The 11,401-nt window shown below is 31.6% G+C and overlaps 1 long non-coding RNA gene across 1 annotated transcript; it reads right to left on the bottom strand.

The window, feature by feature from the left end:
• Positions 1 to 7,123: 7,123 nt before the first annotated feature.
• On the bottom strand, positions 7,124 to 9,779 carry LOC143062339 (uncharacterized). The gene is made up of 3 exons (XR_012974699.1): positions 9,668 to 9,779; positions 7,754 to 7,856; positions 7,124 to 7,305 (listed from the first exon to the last, which is right to left on the bottom strand). It is a non-coding gene; the product is annotated as an uncharacterized LOC143062339 (long non-coding RNA).
• Positions 9,780 to 11,401: the final 1,622 nt, after the last annotated feature.

The raw sequence follows: 11,401 nt of genomic DNA, 5'->3' as shown, positions 1-11,401 counted from the left end.
TGGGCCTTTGACAGAAAATTCATTGAAATAATAAGTTTTCCACACTTTATTTTGTCATTCTTGAAGATATTGATTTGATGATTGGTATATAGTTTTATCACGAAAAGGTACAAATCAAGATCGTATTTGGTTTGGTCATGAAGATACTGACTATATATTTCGTATATGTATATAGGTTACACCCTGACATGCTATACATCGAAGTTCGAATTTTTCCCAATACAATGAATTTTCAACCGGTAGGGGACTATGTTTTCCCATGCAATACTCACAGAATGCTTGTTATGTGGTTAGATCAGTGTTTTTAAATACTTTTAAAGGAGGCAGAATAAAAAAAGGAGACAACCATAAACTATAAGTCGAAGAAAATATAATGCCACAGTGGATAACAACAAAAAGTCCACAAAAGGATATCTAGAAAACAAAAGATTGAACAAAAAAAATACAACCCAATTAAGAACAAGGTAAACTTGGGTAATTTTGCGAAAATTTTGCAGTTTTGGTTATTATCCTAAATATTTTTATAGATGGAGGTAAACAGCAAAAAAGTACGCTCTTTATACATGATATATAAGTCAACATAATCAAATTTGACAATTGACACCTTCAGGAGTTATTGTCCTTTAAAGTAAATATGTTGATAATTTTTTGTAAATTTTTGTTATCTTTTACTTTTTCCTTTGGAAACTACTGGGACAAGTTCATTTTAGATAATGATAACTGTAAACAGCAAGAAAGTTCAGTAAAGTAAGATCTACAAACAAGTCACCATCACCAAAACAGAATTTTGTCATAAATTCTATTTTTATCTTTAATGTGGTAGAGTGTCCTTTGTTTAATATGCACTACAGCACATAGACCAATGTGAGCAACACAGGCTCAGTAGAGCCTCTAGTTTAATTCTCTCAACGATATTTTTTTCTTAATTCCTGTTTTAGAGATTACCTGATGAAGGTTATAATCAAGTTTATTTTAGGTTTTTGTGTGCACGGTTATCAAATCATACGTATTTTGTTGACAGTTGTACGTTTCAGTTCATCAAAATGTATGTAAACACTGCACAGTAAAACTAAAAAATACCGTATAAGTACGCATATTGATAAATTGTAAGGTACATTAAATCGAAGTCGATTTATCCCTTTTCTTACCTTTATTTTTAATCAACGTGTGGTGTGTTTCATCTCAGATTTCATAGGTAAGAATTTAATTCTGCCGTCAAACGGTCTTCATTTGCTCTGAATTTGTTAATGTGACTTTCTTAGATTTATGCGACCATGCTTGATGACGTCGCATAGAAAGGACACATCGTTTTGAAGTTCATGAAAAAAGAAGTAATAATTTTGTATACATAATATCGTCTACTAAAAATCAATAAAGAAACATACTCGACCATCAAACTCGTGCAATACCACTGGGGTAAAGCTGATGACCGTAACTGCATTCACGGTCATCCCAAGATGTCGGACGAAAGATTAGGTCAGTATTTTTATTGTCTATTAAGGTGTTTCTACATCATTTTCTTTACAAAGCATACTTTGATACGATGTAAATTTATACGAAGTCACAAATCTCTACCAAGGAACGTGTATAAAATGGGAATTTGGATTTGAAAAATTCGATAGGATGACCGTAAATCGTAATCGAGATGACCGTAACAGGATTAGCGATTCATAACAAGGCTGACCGTAATTGGTTAAAAGATGACCGTTAATTGTTAAGGATGACCGTAATTTATAAAGAATGAATAAATTTAAAAGGATTTTCGTCAATTGAAAGAAATATCCATATTTGTATGCATTGTTTTTTGTTGAGTTTGTCTCAATAGGGGCTCGGTTAGTTTTTTTTTTTTAACTATTTGGCGTATTTTGAGTTTATATGAAAATGATAGTAAAAAGTATAATCGATGTTGTGAGTAGTTTTGAATTAAATAGACAATAGACACCTGCAAACAATAGGTGATTTTAACTGTGTAACTGAGTGGACCGTATCAAATGAAACTCGTATGTCTGTTTATTTTGCTATCTTCTGCATATTTAAAAAAAAATGCAACTCCAAAACCAGGTAAGTTAGTTTTTTTTTTCTCAAACATAGACTTTATATAACTTTTACATATCTAAAGGTCCTGCCATGCTTTAAGGTTTATGTACCCTTCTGTAGCCATTTTTGTACGAATTTTTTAAACATCAATTGTATCAAAACTACAGATATAATGAATAATAGATACAGTCCATTTTAAACATATACTAGGGGGAAACTTGATGCAAAGCATTATTATTTACTGTTGCATTGCATTTAATAGAAAAGAGCACTTTGTGGCAAATAAACCAAGATTTTTATAGAAAATCCACAGCCTTTAATAAAGAGATTTTTGTTATAAAATTTGAAACATAGATTACTCACTTGCTTTTCTATGATGTGCTAGTGTTTATTTTTTACAAAAGTTCTAACCAACCTGTAAATTTCAAAATACCTCGTGCAGAGTAACTAAAGTCGAGCGCACCCTAAAAGATGTACTTGATTTGGTCCATATTTTTATTTGTTCTAACCAATAACTACATTAATTAATAAACTTGTTTTAAGAAAATCAATGCTAGCACTGCATGCAATAATCCTATATCTATCGGTCATCAAATTGCCAAATATGATAGAACAAGGATTAAGGCTGTGGATTTTCTATAAAATTTCCATATGTTTAGCATTGAAGCAACACAAGGATACATAATCCTTAATACTTTTCTAGATGCACCAGTTTGTCTGTTCTCTTAATAGATATGTGTGTGTAAAAACGGCCATATTTTTCAATTCATTCATATGAACCTTAAACATTATGAATATCCGGTAATTGAGCCCATGTGTATGGTTCCAGAGGAGCAGAATAAAATCTTGATTTGTCTTGATATATAAAAAAAAACAATTCTGTTTTCTGTTTATACAATTTACAAGGCTCCCCTTTGAAATTTGCTATTTATACAAGACTATTTTAGGATCTATTTTGCTGGAGCTCACCTTCACTAGTTTGGTCGGAGTATTTTAAAAACATTTTCTGTTATTTCACTTACAAGATAAAATGGAAGACCAATCAACAGAGACAATAAATGACGGTTATACTATGAAAGTTACGGTTATCCTTTATAAGTTACGGTCATCCTTTCGAAATTACGGTCATCATTTTACCAATCACGGTCATCCTTATTATATGTTACGGTCATCTTGAAAATATTTTAAAGATGATTTACGGTCATCTTAGCGAATTTTTCAAATAAAATTTCCCGTTCTATACAAGTTCCTCGGTAGAGATTTGTGACTTCCGTGTGAATCTTTTATATATTTACATCGTACCAATGTATGTTTTGTAAAGAAAATGATGTAGAAACACCTTAACAGACAATACAAATACTGACCTAATTTTTCGTCCGACATCTTGGGATGACCGTGAATGCAGTTACGGTCATCAGCTTTACCCCAGTGAATACAATATTTCTTCCCTCTCGACAGTTTAATTCTAACTTTTTAAACGATCGGCAAGCCTCGCGTTTTGAATTTGAAATTTGAAATTTCTCGGGTGAAAAAATATCGTATTACATTCGATAAAGAGGTAGAACCTATATATATATATTTGCTCGTGTTATGACTGTCGCATTGAATTGAAACAAAATGACAATGACAATATAGTTCTCTAACGTACATGTAATTTTTTTATCGATAAAAAAAGAGCTATTGAATAAACAAATACAAAAACAGATTTTGGTAGATCGTCTATTGACAAAATAAGAATAAACGTCGAAGTTTGTCTTCGATATTAATTTCTCTACAAAAATACTTTCACACGGTCCAACTGACCAATTTCTCATTTAGCAACAGACAAACACAGATTAACGAACTCCTGCTTAGTAAATCAAAAAGGAATAATGTGACAGCAAGAGTAATTAATATTACATATGGTTTTAACGTTACAAAGTAATTAAAGGGTTAGGATAAATGATTTCCACACTTTAACCCTATTCAAGAAAATCACTCGAATGAATGCTTTGATATTTACAAAAAACTACGGTTTACTTGTCATTAATCTCTGAACGTGTTAAAGGTTTTCTATTTACCGTGAATTTTAAAATGGAAAATATTTTTGAGAAAATAGAAGAAAAACATATTTTAAATAAGGAGGAAATTGAGTTAAACTGCAGTGAGCATCCAAGAGAAATAGTGATAGCATTTTGTGATACCTGTCAGAAGGCAGTTTGTTTTGATTGTTCTAGAGAATCACACAGAGACCACAAATGTTTCAAAATAGAAAATAAAGCCGTCGAGGCGAGACAAAATATTCCTAAATTATGCGCTCAAATTGAAAATAAAAAGTTGCCAACTTTAGTGACAACATTGGATAAGATTAATCATTGCAAATCGCAAGTATCAAAAACAGACGAAGTAATAGAAAAGATACATAAAAGAGCGAACGAGCTGATGGCGATTATCATGGAAGAGCGCGATTCGCTTATTGATCAGTGTAAGCAGTCCTCTATTTCTCAAGAAAAATACTACCAGATTGAAGACAGTGTTGTTCGTAGATTTATAGACTTGTACAGCTTAAGTCTACATGAAGCCTCCGATGTCGTCAAAAGTACTAATAATATCGAACTTGTTCTTTTCGAGAGTAAACTGAAAAGTCAGATAAGAGATTTTAAACCAAGAGCTATACGACCTTCATCTACACCTAAATTTAAATCGGGGAGATCCGATAGAGAAGTAATAAAAAATATGATTGGTCTAGTGACCTGTGATGGCAATTTTGCCGACATGACATCCTTAGCTGGTGAACTAGTCGGTATACAAGTTAAGCTGGTATCCTCAGTAAGGTACAGTTGTTTGAATGTTGCTTCGTTTTGTTTGCAAGACAATGAACTGGCATGGATCAATCCAGCAGAGTCAACGATTGGTGGAGTGATAGATAGCAAAGGAACGGAACACAAAAGATTTGATTTCGGAGCAGAGTTGTCCGATTTAACTATTACCGATAAAAATGTTATATTAGGAACAGACACAAAAAATAAGCGTATAGTAAGAGTTGCAAATAATGGGATACTTAAAGAAGTTCTCAACACTTCACCATTACAACCACATGGCATTCACGCTTGTAGTAATGGGGACCTACTGGTTTCACAGATGTATAGGGCCGATCCTAAATCTGTTGATAGTAAGCGTCTGGTTCATCGTCTAGGTAAAGATTATACAGTTAAACTTACAATTCAATTTACGGCCTCATTTTTCAATAAGAAACACATCCTAAATCATCCAAGACGAGTGACAGAGAATAGTAATGGAGATATAATAGTTGTCGATTTATCTACAGAAACATCGGGAAGGGTACTCGCATTTGATTTTGTAGGAAAATTGCGTTTTACATATGAAGGTAATCCAAAGAGATCAAAGTTTTTGCCGTTTGATGTTTGTTGCGATTCCGATTTACGAGTTTTTGTTTCGGATTTTTTCAATCATGAAATAAACGTTTTAGGTTGTGACGGCCAATTTATTCAGGAAATTCCAACAAATATGGAAGGATTACTTTATCCTATTGCTATTGCCTTTGACAAGAAAGGAAAACTTTGGATCGGAGGAAAAGGTGGAAAAATCTTGATATACATAACCCATAAGACAATTTAAATCGAATAGCCAGATTCCAAAATTTGAAGATGACATTTGATAGCTTAGTCAAATTTGTATTGACATGCAATTATATTATAAAATGACAACCAGTACTTATGTTTTGTGTTTTAATTTTATTTTTCCAAGTCGCGTTTCAGAACGACTTATGATGCATTTAGCTGGTTTGATCATTTAACCTTTTATTTGTGTTTACCAAATGTTTATTTAAAGCCAATTTGGAGCAACAACTTGAATAACACGTGAGTTGTTCCTCAACTTTTTAATCTACCCATGCGTGACACTGTCTAAACATTTTTCTCTCTTCGTATTAATTTTCTAAATGTTGGAATCCTGTGCACTTCAAGTAACATCATTGATGCCCTTTTCGTCGTATTTTGAAAAAACATATCAAGTCATATTTAATTTAGCGCGAATGACCTTTTTCAGAGCTATTAGCTGATTTTGTATATCTAAACATTCTCAACCTCTTACTGCTCCTCATTGTTTAAATGAAAGAAGATGGGAGTAAAATGAAGCACAACTATTCAACAAAATTAAAAGGAATGAAACTAGAACCTCATTTGATATGGACTTATAATAGATTTGGATTAGAATTCATACCTACATCCGTCCGTTGTCAATATGGAAACTATTGAAATAAGAATAAATATGAGACTAGGCACTCAAAAAAAAATTGAAAAAATGATATGAAACCACACGAAAAAAAGTAGGAGACTGTATCACTCAACTATAATTTAAAAAAAAAATATACAAAAAAAATGAGAATATTTCAAAAAATTCCTAAAATAAAACTGCCAAAAATTTTTATGTCATCCATCAGGAGGCATCCTTTTATTAGTCAACGGGAGATTTCAGCTATTTAATTTATTTAGAGATTATATTTTGATGATCATTTCGGTTCGGAATCGTTCTATGCATTAAATTTTAAAGATACTAGCATAAATCGAAATAAAATATGTGACAAAAAAGTAATTCAAGGGCAACAACTCTTTGGTAGTATGCCAGTTACAGATCTTGTTATTCGGAACACATTTGCCCTACCAGATTTTCTATATTTATAACGGGTTACAAGATATTTTAAAATGCTTGAACTTTACCCAAATGTTCTTTTTACAGCCTTGGCAACCATTATTGTTGGTAAGCGGGATAGTTGGACTAATTTCGTATGGACTAATTTCGTAAACTAGATACTTTAAGGAAGATTGTTGCAAAGTCTGGTTCTATTTCGCCCAGTAAATTCAGGAGAGAATTATTTCCTAAAAGTTAAAGGACGACGACTGACGACGGACCCCAAGTGACAGGAAAAGCTCGTACTGGCTATGTGAGCTAAAACTTAAAAAAGAGAACCATATGCATTCAATATTGTAAGGAGAACAACAGTGTGGATGTATAACATGTATAAGGATTGTTACAGGCTAGTGTGTACCATTTATCATATTGTCATAAACAATTATTTAAGTACATTATTTAGTTCACTTTAATGATGTTAAGAATTTAATGCCGTCAATTAGAACTTAACGCCCAACCGCACCTATTCCTCCTGGACAAGGTTTTGTTTCATCAGCAATAAGGACAGCCTTTTGAGAACAAGGTCCATCAGGTACCACTTTACAATCATCCGGTTTGCTAGTGATACGTATGCCGATACTGAAACAGAAATGAATTTTTTATGCACATGAATAAGCGTATTATAAATACCAGACACTCGTTTTGTTTACAAAAGATTCATTAGCGACACTCGAGTAAAAGAGACAAATAAAGTACGAAGTTTAAGACCATTGTGGACAAAGTAAAAGGATAATGATTTGATTTCATTCGTAAATGAATATTGTTGCCTATAATTGCTTACTGCCACTTCATTTGAACTCTGGTAGACATTGTCAATCATACCACATATTCTTATGTTTATCATAAATATTTTATTTAAGTTTTGATTTTGTTGAAAAATACCGCACAATTGAAAACTCGAGAACCAATTAATAGAACCGAATTAGAGAAAATAAGTACAACAGAAAAAGTGAATATTTAGTACTAGTAAATTATGATATATGGTAGCTGCAATGACACCAATATGACCAATAGAAAAACTACTTACGAGCAGCAATTCATGACTCCTTTCGAACATCTGCATTTAATACAGTCGTCGGTAGATACGTAATCTGTTCCATTTGTTATTACTCTCCCTTTGTAGACACAATCTAAAGACAACGGAGGATTAAGTGGTAAAATAACTGTAGCAATCATTTTAAGTTAATTATTTATCTATCTGACAATTGATAAGATCTCAGTTCTGTTTTTTAGTATTTGCTAAGACTTAATTGGGATATATAAACACTCACCTAAGATACCAGATTTATAACATTATACGTCAGACTCGTGTTTCGTTTTCATAACAATTAACTTGTTGAAGTTCCTCGAAAACAAAAAACAAAAGTCCAGAAAGTTGTGCTAAATCTTATCCTTCGATGTAAAAACGTATTCGATATTTTTAACATTTTATATACCGCAATGGTGTTTTGTGTTCAAAAATCGCATTGACCGTATATTCATTTGTGATATGCAGGCAAATCGCATTGACTGTATATATTCATTTGTGACCGTATATCGCCTTGTTTATGACGTTGAAAAATGCTTTTCCGTAGACTTTTATTTATGACGTCAATAAAACAAAAATATAAAATTTATTTGTTCTCAGCTCAAAATTGGGTAGAAATGCTCGGCAAATCCTCGATTACTACATGCTCGGAGCCTTGTACTGATTAAATGATTATTTCGAGACAATGTAAGGTTATTCTATATATAAACCACATGTTTACAATGCATGTCATCACAATTAAATAGCGCTATCATAAAGCTAGTGCAAAGAAATCGACCAATTGACCATGTATAAACCATATTCCTCAATTTTGTATTATGAAAAATAAAATTAACGGTACCAATTTTCTTGCACCAGATACGCATTTCGACAATACATGTCTCTTCAGTGATAAGAATATTAAATATTTTGTAATTCATTTGTCTCATTTAATCAATACCTTTCACTGTTTTCAATCTCAACATCCAAACTATGAATTGTTGAATTTTAGATTTAAGAATATTTGCAGTTACTGAAAGAAAGATCATGTTTATTACTACTATCAGATAATTCTTGATAGCTCGGACTAAAGTAACAACCAATGATCATCCATCTGACACAAAACAAAAACACTCTGAGAAACGCATGATTGTATTTAATGCAAATATATAAATAAACATATCGGCAGTAGGTAAGATCATATGCATTCATACTGTAAATGAATAACAATATATATTTAGTTATAGTCAATGTTTATACCAATAAAAACAATATTTAAAGGAAAACTAGGTGTTTAATTGATAACTTTTAAGAATAAATTAGTTCAAAGAATAAAGGACTTCAAATTCATACTATTCAAATTAATAACATTACCATAAAAGTCATGTTTTTAATTTGAATTCATCAGCTGAAGCCGAACATCCTAACCAAATATTTGTATCTATTGAAGAATTTAGAAACGTCTTATTCGATTTGTGATAACGAAATCCCAGAAATAATAATATACCAGTTATACACAAATTATGCATTAAAACAGATCGTCGAAACAAAACACTGAATAACACTAACACCACGAAAAATCTGGTCCTAGTATCAGCTGTTCTGGAATGGTAAGCAGATCCACTAGTTGCTCCATAGTGTGATGTAAGACATTAAATGCAAAATTCCAATAAAAGTGTGACATTTGATATGTTTCTTTTTTAAAAAGGACGATGCGCTCGCATAGAGAGGTCGTAATTTATTGAAAGAAAAAATTGTTAACTGGTTAAATGCATGTCAAGTATTGATTTGATAGTGAGTAATATTACAACTACTAGTTTAAACTATTTTAAAAGTAAAACGAAAAATGGATACTAAAATATAAATAAACAGATTGTGTTATGATCGTGATGGTCACTATCATTACGACTTCATATATAAATTATCCAAATTTACCTGTTGGTCCCTGCTGAAAACAGAATCCATCTACAGTTGATGACAGCCCTACGATAAGACAAAACACTAATAGCAAACTGTGCATCATGCTGCTGAAAAATTTGAATAACCTAACTATTTATATGCAGCTAAGTATTTATATTTATAAACCGGAAAAGCAATGGCTTAAGAAGTCCTTAGTCGACAATTATAAAATAGTCAGCATCAAATTGAGCAGTATTTGTATTAATGTTTGTAAAGAAATCCATGTGCATACTTCCTGGAATTATGTTCGTAGATCGTTTTTTGATTATTAAATAAGCTGTTTATAGCAAAAGTTGTTACATAATTTATATCTTATTTAGCTTACTGAAATGTAGTTTTGTAATTCTGAATTGAACTGTGAAACATGCTTTCACATGTTAGTGACATAATGCGGTATATATGGGGTCAGTAAATACCATATGGGGATTCCAGCTTCGCTCTCACCCCATATGGAATTTATTGACCCCATATATACCGTATTAGGTTACTAGCACACTATGTAATTGATAATCTTCGAGTCAGAAAAACATATTCAGTATATTATTTGTTTAATAAACTGTGTTGTTAGTTTTTCTGGTTTTTTTTCTGTTTTCATTTGCATTGTGCATTATATAATGCCAACTATTGGTTACAGTATACATGAGGCTATTGGTTTTTCTTTTTGAAATGATTCACATTTTGTCAAACCGGGGCCTTTATGTATATATAAAATAAGAAGATTTGGTATGATTGCAAATGAGACAACATTGCGAGACATTGGTGTAGTTTACTAAGTTACGGGGTTTGCTCATATTTAAAACCCGAAAAGTCCTCCATAATTGTTTACGTCTTGTAGATGGTTGTCTAATTGACAGACATATATCATCTCCTTATCAAACTATATCTACTAAAGTTAACGCGACAAATAATATTAAATTCTTAAATGTACAATAAATATGAAACTTGTCCATTTTTACACTGATACACCTGGTTAAATTTTTTACATGCATTTGTTTGTTTTTGCACAAGCGATGAGAAAGGCCAACTTCTATGAAAACTTTTTTTTTTTTTAAGATATTGCATTTAAATACAATTTTTATTTTTTAAATATAAGTAAGAGATATGGTAAATGGTTAACTAAAACTGAAAATAAAGGTGTTTATCTCTTATGTTGTTTTCCAGATCTTTTGATCAATCATTTGTAATATGCATTTTTCCTAATATGTAGTGAAAGAGGGACAAACGATACCAGTGGGACATTCAATTTACCTATAATAGGCAATCTATACAGACTTTACCGTTGACACGGATGGAATTCTTACGAAGTTTGGTTCCTCTTACTAAATTATTGAATAAAATATAAAATCAGCAATCTGTCTAACAACGTATAATTGTTTCGGGATTAGAGTTCCGTATAGGTTGTTCGCAGCATTGCATAGAAATCAAGCCATACTTTATATTCAGTTGTTGAAAAATCTCCCGTATAGTACAGTAATCGATATTTAAGGAATGACTGTAATATTTTTTCTCTATGAAGAAATAACATAAAAAATTTGGTGCATACTGAATAACGCGCGTAGCGGGTTATTTAGCAGTGTGCACCACATTTTTTATGTCATTTCTTATAATTTAATTCTAAATTTCATTTTAAACCGTAGAAAACCATGAAAAAATGTTGATGACGTCACGGTCACATGACTAAATTATGTCTATGGGCTCATAACAAAATAA

Source organism: Mytilus galloprovincialis, chromosome 2 (genome assembly GCF_965363235.1).
Source record: "Mytilus galloprovincialis chromosome 2, xbMytGall1.hap1.1, whole genome shotgun sequence".
In the NCBI taxonomy this organism is placed as follows: Eukaryota; Metazoa; Mollusca; class Bivalvia; order Mytilida; family Mytilidae; genus Mytilus; species Mytilus galloprovincialis.
This window is presented reverse-complemented; position numbering and strand designations above follow the sequence as displayed.